This window comes from Calidris pugnax, unplaced genomic scaffold (assembly GCF_001431845.1).
Source record: "Calidris pugnax isolate Ruff unplaced genomic scaffold, ASM143184v1 scaffold32, whole genome shotgun sequence".
Classification (NCBI taxonomy): Eukaryota; Metazoa; Chordata; class Aves; order Charadriiformes; family Scolopacidae; genus Calidris; species Calidris pugnax.
The window spans coordinates 11129479-11142550 of NW_015090783.1; positions in this window are offsets into that span (position 1 = coordinate 11129479).

A 13072-nucleotide genomic window follows, 5' to 3' on the forward strand; every position below is an offset into this window, starting at 1 on the left:
CAAAAAACATTTGTATTTCTTTGATTTATAAATACATCCTCTAAACCAGTTCCCCCTACATTGCTAGCACAGCATGGTTCTGGCCCACCACCAAAGCTCCTGTGACTCAAGGACTGTTTCCCCCAACACTGATTACCCAGATTGCCTATTTAATTTTCCTCTGAAGAGGCCCCCCGGGCACCCAGGAATAGTGGCTGACCTCCAGCGGGAAGGGGAAGAAGCCGACAGAACACCGAACAGCAGTGTAATTGCTTTTATTTTCTGCATGCCACTAAACCACGAGTCATCTTCAGCTCCACGGTGTGGAAGCCATGCCACCATCCTGCATCATCTCAGCTGGATACCAGCGGTGGGGAAATCACAGCCAGCACGGGATTGTCCCTGCTGAAGACTCCCCACCGCCAGCACTAAGGCTTTTGCACTCACACAGAAACACTGATCATCCATTCAAATCATTAGGGAACTATGGAAAAGCAAATTGGAAAAGACAGTCAAGATTGGTCAAGATGCACAGTATAGGTGCCCTGTTCCTGGCACAAACTGGGGCACGGGAGAGCAGGAGGAAGAGGCAAAAGGGAAGGACAAAAATTATTTGTTCACAGCCGGGTGCTGTGCAGCACTGGAATCTCTCACAAGTTCTATAATATTCTAAGAGAAAGTATTTACACACGCTCCTCCAAAACATCTACATCTGTTCTACATGGATCTCAATCTGTAGCTTGGAAAAGGAAGGTGCAAGTATAATGACTACAAATTATAAAACACCAAAGATTAGTACCAGCACAGGTAACCTAGGGGGAAAAAAGTTAAATGTTTATGCCATAATCAACTAGGAACATATGGTAAGTCACAAAGAACATGGAACAGAAGGATGACAAAAACAAAAGCCTAAAAACCCCAACCAAACAAAGATTCCTCAGCAGCCCCACTCACTTGATCAACAGGGCAATAACCAGAGACCAGCTGTGTGAAGCAGCAGAGCAGCTCCCGAGCTCTCTGGCAGCTCGGCTGTACCAAGCCATAATATCCCATCCATAGTACAGGTTAAACGGACTCAGGAAAAGCACACAGAAACCAGCAGAGCAGCATCCCATTTAATTCTGCACTAACAAACTCCTGGAGTGTCCAATTCTACAGCCTGTGAGGAATGACTAACTACTACTAGAGCTAACCAGGGTCACCAGTGACCACCCACACAGCAAGTGACTCCCAGGAATCAGGGAATTGTTGGAGTTGGAAGGGACCTCTAGAGATCATCCAGTCCAACTCCCCTGCCAAAGCAGGGTTGCCCAGAGCACATCACTCAGGAGCATCCAGGTGGGGCTTGAAGATCTCCAGAGAAGGGGACTCCACACTCTCCCTGGGCAGCCTGTTCCAGTGTTCCTACACCCTCACCATAAAGAAGTTTTTCTTTATATTTGAATGGAACTTCCCATGTTCCAGCTTGAGTCCATTCCCCCTATCGCTAGAAACCCCTGAAAAGACTCCAGCTCCAACATCCTTCAACCCACCCTTTAGATACTTATAAACATAAATAAGGTCTCCCCTCAGCCTTCTCTTCTCCAGGCTAAAGAGCCCCAGCTCCTTGAGCCTTTCCTCATCAGGGAGATGCTCCAATCCCTTAATCATCTTCATTGCCCTTCCCTGGACTCTCTCCAGCAGTTCCCTGTCTCTCTTGACCTGGGGAGCCCAGAACTGGACGCAGGATTCCAGTTGTGGCCTCCCCAGTGCAGAGCAGAGGGGGAGAATGACCTCCATCGACCTGCTGGCCACACTCTTCCCTCCGCAGCCCAGGATCCCATTGGCCTTTTGGCCACAAGAGCACATTGCTGGTGCATGGAAAGTGTGCTATCTACCAGGACTCCCAGATCCTTCTCCTCAGTAGTGCTTCCCAGAAGATCCATCCCTAACCTGTATTGGTGCCTGGGGTTCTTCCTCCCCGAGGCAGAGGCAAGTACTGGGGGGTATGGACTCAGCAGCAGCATAAAATGGGACCTCACATAATGTTTCCCCGTCAAAGTTGCAGAGAAGCCATTCAGTGTATTTATTTGGATATGCCTGTTTCTGATTAACTTGTTAATAGGTAAGCATCAATACTAATCCCTCAGAACTTCTGGATTTTGGCCTCGTGCTCATTAAAACTGAATTCAAAGTAGATCTGAATCCAGAAGTAGTACACCAGGTAAGATTGCACCAGGAACGCTGATATATTCCACGCCTCTACAGATGTTCTGTCTAAAGCATTTAACACACTACACTCTGCACATGGAGCTTTTTAAAATTATTATAAATAAACAAATAAGCATTACTAGTTTAAAAGTCCTCAGTCTGTAGCAGGTTTTTGTTTTTTTTTTACAGACAAGACAGCCAATGGCCAGTGGTTCTGGTGACTGCACTGAAGAACCAAATGTGGTTCCATTTATGCTGACTCAGCAGTGAGCCCTACCAACAGGGCAGCCCCCTCCTCACCCCCAGCCAGGCATCTCCATCTCCCAGTACGACACACGATCTGGTGATCAGGCAATCACTGGGTCAATGGAATCAGTTCACCAATTTAAAGATGAGGAACGAGAAGAAAGAAAACTATCTCTCAGAGTGGGACACCGAGAGCTTTCCCTGCAGCGATGTGCTCCCGAGAGTGACCTGAGGAGCAGGAGCCAGAGCATCTCGGGACACTGGGGTGGGCTCTCCCCTTCCAGTGATGGCTCCAGTAGGATAAACCAGAACATGGAGCTGCACCCACACCTTCAACCAACACAAGCAAGTCCTGGTGCTCAAAGCATCGCGGGACTGGCCTGCCCTCCCTGCATCCCCATCTGCTCCCGACCCCACCACCGCCTCTGCCCTGCGGCACCGGGGCTCTTTGCCAGAGTCACACTGAGGTGAACTGACTGAAAATCAGAAGTATTATATTAAGTGGGTTTTTTCCTTTACTCAGATCAGCCCTAACACCCCATTCATTCAATAGCCCCTGAGGTATCTGTAGCAGTAAGAGAGAGGGCAGGAAAGCAGGGCAGGCAGGGAAGAGCTGCTCCTTTTAGCCAGGCTGTGGGTTTTAAAGTACTCATGGAGGCAGAACCCCAGATTGCCAACCTGAGGACAGCACTGTGACCATGCTGCTTTACTCACAACTGCTCAGAAACGAATGCAGAACAAAGCACAAGTCCTGCCAGGTGACGTAATCTATTGTGTTCCTTGCATCTTTTCCTGTACTCATTACTCTGGGCTTACTGTGGTTGCTACAATGTTCGTGACGCTAAAAAGCCTGACAAAAGAGGAATTTACAAGTATTTACTATTAACCAACACTGTTAATAAATCATGCATTAAGCAAGAGACTTTTTGCTTTGGTTCATACAGGAACATGTGTTTTGGAGGGCTGTGCTGCGAAGGGTTCAACTTCCCAGCCAAGAGGGGCTCTTATTTTTTTTTATTATTTTTTTCTAAATGCAGTTAACCGCAATTGGACACAGCACAGTGTTTGTAAGTCACCTCTTCTAACTGCACTGGGCCAAGCCTGGAAGGAAACAGAAATCAGATCTCTATGGCTAACAGTAATATCCAAAAATCTTTATTGACATTTAACTTTTTACAGTAAAATCCCCAAGGCACAAAAAGATCTGTTTCTGATGTATCCAAAGCAGCTATCAGGGTAGAAGAGCGCATGCAAATTCAAAATTCCACGTAGGCACTCAAACACACCCAAAACATACCCAAGAAATGGGCATTAATGAAAACACAGCCACAGCAACGCTTTCATTCAGACACATGGCCACAGAAGGAACGTCATACATAGTCCTTTGGATGGGAGCACAACCACAGGTTTCCTCCATGGGGACTACCTTAACCCTTACACTCGGATTGAAACGGCTTCAAAAAGTGAACTAAGAGCATTCAAACCTCCAACATCCCCTATACACATGAGCAAATAGAAGAGAGAAAGCAAATTGGTCCTTTTTCTTACAGCCACTATTCTGCTGCCCTGAATAGACACCTTCACATCCATCTGCGACAGCTGAGGGCTGGATCATTTTAACTCCAGCACAGCATCCAGGACTGGGAGTTCCTAGCAGAGTTAAAAATCTAAGCTCTGATTCTCTTTCCCCGCCCCCTCAGGTTTAAATCAGAATATCAGACAGGCAGGAAGGGTCTTCTGCTAATCTCACAGCGCTCCACTCAGATTGGCAGAGTTTAGGCAGCTAAGAAAAAAAAATAAATCACAATTCCCCAGTAACATTTCACACCGCACAACCTGACTCTGGCATGCTACCAGCAACCCTGAAGATTTAATTAGCACTGTGTAGCCACGGTGACTATTTTCCTCTTCTGCAGCTCTCACAGATGGAACACAAACAAAACACATCTTCCACCTCCTCCTTCTCTCCCCCCCCCATCTCCATCAAATGTTTTTGGACTATATGTGTTGTACAGGAAATGGACAGACCAATTCTAAATGAACTTCTGCACAAGACTTGAGTAATTCCACCTGCTTTAATACATGTCTCCCTTGGAGAGATTATACAAGAATATAGACCCAGGAGAATCAGGAAAAGGCAGAGCACAAGAAACTCGAGAAATTTTTGTATTTGGCCAAACCAAGTGTAAAGCAGAGTTATTTCTGTATTATTAAACTTCTCTACATTAAAAACAATGGCTAAAAATACACAATCACTTTATTTTTCCTGCTTCATATAAAACAGAAAGGTGAGAAAAGCTAACATAGATTCAAGCTTCAAAGTGTAGAAAAGCAGTACCCCAGTACTTCTAAAATAGGAAGGATATACTTGAAAAAGAAGCAAAGATCTACAGAAAAGGCTTGAAGGGTCTTAAGAACTTGATCTCTATCACCCTGGCCCTCAGCCCCAACCCTGACTTTCTCAAAGCCTTCCACTATAGATTCACAGAATCACAGAACAATATGGGGTTGGAAGGGACCCCCAGTCCAACCCCCTGCCAGAGCAGGTCCCACAGGAACGTGTCCAGGTGGGGTTTGAATGTCTCCAGAGAAGGAGACTCCACCACCTCTCTGGGCAGCCTCTTCCAGGGCTCTGCCACCCTCTGAGTAAAGAAGTTCCTCTTCATGTTTAGATTGAACTTCTTATACTCAAGTTTGTGCCCATTTCCTCTTGTCCTGTCACTGGGCACAACTGAAAAAAGACCATTCCCATCCTCCTGACACCTACCCTTTAAGTATTTATAATTGACCAGATCCCCCCTCAGCCTTCTCTTCTCCAGACTAAAAAGACCCAAGTCCCTCAGCCTTTCCTCATCAGAGAGATGTTCTGGGCCCCTTATCATCTTTGTAGCTCTAACCATAGCATGGTTCAGGTCATTTTACCCTGCTGAGTTCTCCTATCTGAAACAAAACAAAAACCAGCTGTAAAACTCCTTCCCAACTGCCTGTCCAAAAGGTGCTACTCAGACAAATGCAGGTCTGCACATCTAACCATGGCATGGTTCAGGTCATTTTAGCCTTCTCAGTTCTCCCACCTGAAACAAACCAAAAACCAGCTGTAAAACACCTTCCCAACTGCCTGTCCAAAGGGTGCTACTCAGACAAATGCAGGTCTGCACAGTGCTTCAAAGGTGTTTCTCTAATTCTCTTCAGAGAAGAAGCAAATCATGTAAAAAACCAAACCACATCACTTAAGTCAGGTGCTTCTACAAACAAGGTTCAGTTAACCAAAGGGAATATAAAAATGAAAAAGCTTTCATCATCCACCCTTCTAACCAAGGGAGAGATGTTAAGCTGCCCAGGGTACCTTGTGTCTTTACATTTTTTTATGTCCTAATTTGAAGCACAAATTGTAGACTAAATACCACATATATATATATGCCATTTTTATTAAGCATCTCATCTTAGAGAGCTTCATTCAAGTAAGTAGCTATTCTGAAGCCACTAGAGACTCATACTAAGGACTACTCACATGAGTAAAAATCTGCCTAAGACAGCCCTTAGTTCATAGTCCAGGAATTTAAACTGTAGTTAAAGGTGTCATGGGAATTACACCACCATTTTAATTAAATGCTATAAGATCTTGCGGACAGATTCAAGATTAGCACCATCTGTTTTGCTTGCAGTGTTTCATTTCACTACATCATCCTCACACAGCGACAAAATATCATTTCACACTCTACTCAAGCCATTTAAATACCAGATAAAAATTATGTCATCTGGATACACCTCACTGGGAAGGAAGGACAAAGGGACAGAGACAGGAGGACTGAAAAATACTCTGTAACAACGTGTGCTTACAGGGGAGGCAAACACAGGCTGACAAGAACTCTTGTCTCCCACTCCCACTGAAATAAAATATTTAGTAACATCTGCCTAAGTCACTGTCAAGTGAATTGAAGGAACAGAGGCAAGAAAAAAGAAAAAAACAGATCAAGAGACAGAGGAGACTGCTTAACTAAAAAAAATATATATATATATTTTTCTTCATAGCTATATGTTATTTTTACACTGAGAAAGATTCCAATTTGGATAGCACAACTTTGTACAGCAAGACTGAAGCAGCAGCAAGCACCTGAACGCTCACTCTCTCTTACCTTTTACTCCTGGGTTTATAACTCGCTTGGTTTAAAAAAGAAAAACCAACACAAACCAACCAACTCAACCCTGTGGAGCTTCCTGAAATCAAGGCATTTACCAAACTAAGTATTAGCATTCCCCTCCTTATCTTATCCATTTAAAAAAAGGGGAGGAATGGTTTGTGCTCCTTTCCCTCGAGGGTTATCCCTTCTGGCCCTGAGGAGGGGAGGAACCACATGGCCACAAAGAGGGGCTTATCCTGCACAGAACCAGCCCCAGCTCAGCTGCAAAGTGACACTTGTGAGGCAAAACGACTGGCAGAAAAGCATGGCAATGACTGCAGGAACAAGGCTCTTCAAACTTTTTCATACTTTGAATTCAAGAATTGTTAACACATTTAAAAAAATATCCAGTTCTGCAATGGGCCTCACATGGCCAACAGAAACACTGCCATGCTTCAAAAGCCAGCTTGAGCGTCATTCTTGTTAATATGCAACTGATCAAGAGCAGAATGACATGTGTGGCTTTAATCCTTTCCCTGTATAAGGACACAGTGAAGTGGCTGGAGAAAAAAAAAAAAGGATAAAGGACAGCCACTAACAACCTGTTAAAAAACAAAGGATTTTTTTTAAATTACCTTTTTGTTGTTGTTATTCATTTGCTCTTAAAGCCAGACTGGAGCACAGCGCTGCATGCGGCACATGTGCCCAAAAGGATTTTCTGGTGGTTAAGTCTCTTCCCCCCACACCCCCTGGAACAGATTATCCAAACGCTGCTGCTTCAGAGCTGCCTGTGACAAGCAGCAGCGGCAGGGCACTTGTATGTCATCTTTTATCTTTGCCAAGTCGCAGTGAAGGATTTAGCTGTAACCAAAATCCTATTATCAGATATCTTCCCAACGGCCTTCTGTACCTGGGGACATTTGAGATACTGCATCATAGTATCAAGGACCAGAAAAATCAAGATACTTCTAAAATAATAGAGTCCACGTATATCATTATTAAAAGCCACAGACTAATAGCATGAGCTGCGATGCCTAAAAAGTAGTGCTTTTTCCTCTCTCTCCCAGGTATTCATGTGATTCTGCCTACGTGGGAGAGGAGGCAGCCAGGAAGATTAATAGATTGTTTCAAAGAAACAAAAAGTCAACATAGTCTCAAAAGGAATTCAAAGTGGCAACTAAGTACCATCTTTCCCAGTGGAAAATATAAAAAGACTCCAATATTAATCCTCAAATTTCAGCAGTTGGGGCAGATGTAGAAGCTACCAACAAAGAAGTTTTGAGTGGCAAGCATAAAAAAAAAAAAAGAGTAATCTGATAAAAGGGCCCAAATTGCTGATATGGATCCCAGCCATCACAGAATTTCAAGGTGAAATACAACAGTAAAAGACTAAAATAAAACAGAGCAGAAAAAAGGAAAGTGAGCGCACGCCGACATACTGAAAGAGAAAGAGGATCTGTTTCTGAGAGAGTCCACTGCAAAAACAGGTCGGCAAAACAAAACCTAAGGTGAGAAATTCTTATGAAAGAAACAGAAGGTGACACAGAAATTGTCAGGCCATCGCGACTCACGTGTAGCTCTGCGCCTTCATCCCTGACTGCCTTCTTGTATTGCCACATCAAAAAGAGGAGGAAACAGAAGAATTGCAGGAATGGTCAAAAATATGTATTCCATACAATAAAAAAAGCATTCAGAAACAAAACTGGTCTAAAAGAGGGAAGCCACGAGGGTCTGTAGAGAACAGCAGCTGGTTGTGTCTTCCGGGTATCTAATTAAATTAGCAGAATCCAGATTCAAACCAGAACGAGATGGCTGGACTTGTGTGTCAGGATAAAAACCTAGGGATTAGTTGAAAAATTGTCTATAAATATTAAACTGGTTCAAAAAAATCTCTCAACCAAATACACATAATGCCTGGGAGATTATTCAAGGGAAGTATTGCTGTGTCCTTGACCTACTCTTACTCTTTCTCCAGGTAAGTGCTAATGGCTCCAGGGGGGAGTGTACTTTCCTTGCAGATTGATTGTTTTACTGATGGCTGATTGGTACTGACTGGAGGATGGCAGGTCTGAGAGCTATTTGGAAAAAAAAATTCATTAACATTAAAAAAATTCATTGTAACACAAGAATAAAAAAGAAGAAGAAGGAATTTTGAGAGAAGACCTTTGAGTTACACCAACACCTGCCACCTTCAGCGACTAGCCTTGGTTAGCAAATCTCCAGTTCCCTAAGTGATTCAAGCACATCCCAGTACACAGTTCCAAACTGGAACCCAGCTCCTCAGCTCTCTTCCATGGTAAAGGCTGTAACTAAGTTCTTCAGACAGAGACATAAAAGCATAATGCGATAAGCACGGCTGAAAGCCAAAGGGCTGAGATTGAGCCACTACTTGAAAAGATGCTTTTGAGGCAAAAATACTCAAGACGCAAAAATATAAGGAAACTGAAAGGTGGCAGCAACATCTTCTCAGGTCAGGCAGGCACTTCCAGACACCAGTACTTACTGGCTCTCGCACCAGTACAGACGAAGTGGGAAGTTGTTGTGCTGGAGTCTCACCACCCAGAATGAGAAAGGGCAAGGGAAAAGCCAACCTGAACATCAAACCAGACACTGAGTAGGTGGGAATCCAGGTTTCAGAGGATGCTACACCTATGCAGGTACTTGGACACAGACCTACCCAATAAAGCCAAGACAGACAGAAGCATTTAAAAACAAGAGATGGTGGGGTTTTGATTTGTTTGGGGTGTTTTTATGGGGAAGCGGGGAAAAAGTGGACTGAAGTTTAGCCATGTCAGACCTGACTGTATCCTGGTGCAATGGAAGCATCCAATGCCTGGAAGCAAAACGCCATCTCCAAGACAAAAGACAGAAGGAATTGAATACATTCCTTTCATTTTAACAAACCCTAGGTTTGGGTAGTGAACCCTGCAGGTCAGGTTACAGACACTATTTTACAGAGCACGCTAAAAGGTACCTCTGAGTTCCATAACACTTCCGCCAGTTGCTTTACAAAAGGGCATCAATTATATTTTAGCTTCTGAGTAGATTGTTGAGAACAGATAATAAAACAAGAACTACCACTGCACACTTCGGATAGCACACAAAAGAAAGCAACCAAACAGGCAACTCGCCAGCCAAAGAATCCCTCCTTCACTCTAAGACAAGGTGAATGATGAGGTTTGCAAATCCCCTTCAAAAAGACAGAATCAAAACTAACTGCCCATTATCAAATTTAAAAAAACCCTCTTACAGAAAAGTAATCCAACACATGTAAAAGATGGCAAAAGCAAATCTGCAAGTAAACAAAGGAATATCCTCTCTTCCCCCAGCTTTAATTCTTTTTTTTTTTTTTTAACTGAAGGAGGAAGGAAATGTCAAACATCAGTCAAACAATGGACTATCAGATGTTTCCCAAACCAAGTAATCTGACATATGGGCAAAAAATAAAAAAATAAATAAAGGGGGGGGCAGGCTGGAGGAAGTAACAACCCCAGCAGAGTAAACTTTGGCACACTGAGTTAAAGAATGCAGTTCCTTTTCTTCCCTTACACAAATAAAAACCCTGCATTTAAGAGCTCAGAACTGGAACATTTTTGTACACCACATCTAAGCAGAATTGCTCAGTGAATAGCAAGAGCTCACCCAGCTGTTTTATGCCGTGTGCCCATCACTGACCTGCAAAGCAAACTACACCCAGACGGGCCCTGGCCTTGGGGCTGGAAGGCAGGAACGGCACAGAAACACAATCACACAGCCCTGGGTCTTCACCAGTGACATCAAATACAGCTCAAATGGTCAGGCACTCTGCCAAAACCCCTCAGCCCTTCAAAAAAAAGAAAATCTCACCACCTGCGGAATTCTTTCATATGAATCTTCCTCAATATAGAAAGCAGTAAATAAATCCACTACATGACTGGTCATGTAGATTCTTTTTGCCAGCTTTCTTACTGTCATTCCTGCAAAGACAGGAATCCAGCAACTCCTGCCAGAAGGGAATTATGGAAATTCACAGAGAACTCAAGTCAAAATTTTATTAAAGTATACACACAAAATTAAATAACCAGAAACACTGGGCAAAAAGAGAAACCAGCAAATTCAGAATAAAACAATTTAACCATTTAACCTATTCTATCGCCAAAGAAATTATTTTTTATAAAAATACCCAAAATGGTCACTCCAAGATGTTCCTGGAATGAATTTTATAACTCATCCAGAAATTGAGTAATACTGTGAACATTCATGAAGTGAGACTCATAAAAACCTGACACTAAGGGACTGCAGATAGACTACAGTAGATTTGAAAACTTCCTAGTGAACCAGAGACTCCAGTAAGGAAAATTAAAAAAAAAAAAATCATGGTTTTATATTGTAACAAACTATCACACACTTTAAAATTCATGTCTCCTAGCTGTCAGCTATGAATGCCTCGTTACCAAAAAACAAAGGCTGCCAATGCCTGCTCAGTAGGTACAGAACAGTTTTCCTCTAAATTTTGTTTTCAATCCCCTGTTCTCACAAAACACCGTATTTTCTGGGCAAACATGGAGCTACAAAAAGGCGCTGACCACAGCATAGCTCTTTTAAAAGTAAAAGATGAATTGAATAAATTTTTAGTGAACAAGCTTTAAATTTCCTTCTCTAAGACATGGATTGTGGTTACACAGGCACTTTGATCTCACTTCAATCCGTGCTGCTGCCAAAACTTGGTGGAGAGAGAGGAATAATGGGTACACAGAGCTGGCAAGGGAACGAGAAGGAAAATAAGAGGGAAAAAGTTTTTCACTAAGTCAGTTCCATGATCCAGGCTTGAACGTGAGCTTATGAGTCCTTTTGGGGGCATCGAGGCAAGGAAGACTAGTGGAAAAAAAATGAGAGAAGGGGAAAAAACCCCCCACCTTTCCCTCTGTAATTAATATTATTTTATTTTCATAAACAGAAATAGTACACTACAGTGCAACATTGGCCAACTAAAGACCAGAGAGGTAAATACCCAATGAGAAGTGACACAGAAATACATGTGCCATATCTTATATTAAAATTAATTTAAAACCACTGTCTGGTTTTCTCCATTTTCATAAGCTGATTAAATACATTCCTTCGCAAAGGGACAAGGTCTTTGTGTGTGTTTGAGCTCATCTGTGTTAGTCACATAAATGTAAATATTGCCTGGGGGCACATTATACAACAGCAACACACAATAAAATCTCCTGTCGCACAGAAACAAGCAGGAGAGCACCACTCAAAGCCAGAGTCACATTTCCATATGCATTATTGCAGTTCTGCTCGGGAAGGTGAATTAAGAAATGAGAAATAACATTTTTTTAACAGAGGTAGGATGCGAGAGTCTGGATTTCTCAAAATTAATCAAAATTCACAGCACAAGCCAAAGGGAAGACGGCTTAAACCTTTTACATTTGTGAGATACCAGAAAATAGGCATCATCTGACTATGTAAAACGCTAAGAACCCTCCTGATGCAAGGAGTTAAACTTACTACATGGTATCAAAGTGGTTTATGTTGAGATGTCTTTACCACTTTCCTGTACAGCAATCCCACTAATGCAGGGCTCCGTAGTAGCTGCAGCCGCAGCAGGAAGCGATGGGAGCTGTCACTCTGACTATCCCAGGGCTCTCATCCCCACTGTCCCTCCGTCCCAGCTGTGTGCAGAGGGAACCTCACACACTGGTTTTAGTAATATTTTTGAGGTCTGCTAGAGCAGAATATTTTTATTAGCTGGTTTCTCTTTGAAACTTCCAGCTGATGTGGGGGAACTCGGGGAAAGATAATCTATTTTTAAAGCAATACTTAAGAGCTTAAAATGAAAGCAGCGCCAAAGCTGGCTCCGAGGAAGACGGATGCCCCCATGTAAATGCATGCTCCATAGAAACCAATCTTCTGGATTTGAATCGGGATCTGCTGTTGAAAACACTTGTGCGCTTTCAAAACTGGCAAGATAATACTGAAATGAGCATGCTTCTAGGCAGAGCAGTACTTTTTTTTTCATATTATTTGTGTTACTATGGCACCAACAAGTTGCAAATCCCACTGTGCTAGACTCTACACAAAAGTGTACTGCTCACCCACAGAACAGTCAAGGAATACACACAGACGTGAAAGAACATAAAACTATACTTGTCAGCCTCAACAACAGTCAGAAAAGACCAACCACCTATTCAGTGTTACTAGGCTGTCTGTAGAATCCCACAAACAAGCTCAGGAAAAGGGTTTGTAGGACATCAACTGGTAACCTAACACAAAGGAACAACTAGGAAAAAAAAATAAGATACCAATTCATAAATTGATGATCCTGGTGCACACTGGAGTCAGTCAGTACTGAATGAAAAACAAAAAGCAGAGAAGGAATAGTGCTGAATGCTTTGGGAGTGAGCGCACAGTAACTCTGAGATGTTACCACAAGAGAAGACAACCAAAGAACACAGAAAGGTGACACATGGTCTCAGTTCCAGGACTGGAGAGAAAACCTCTTTCAGTCCCAGCAGGGGTGCTTCAGTCACACCCCCACTAACTAATGGTGC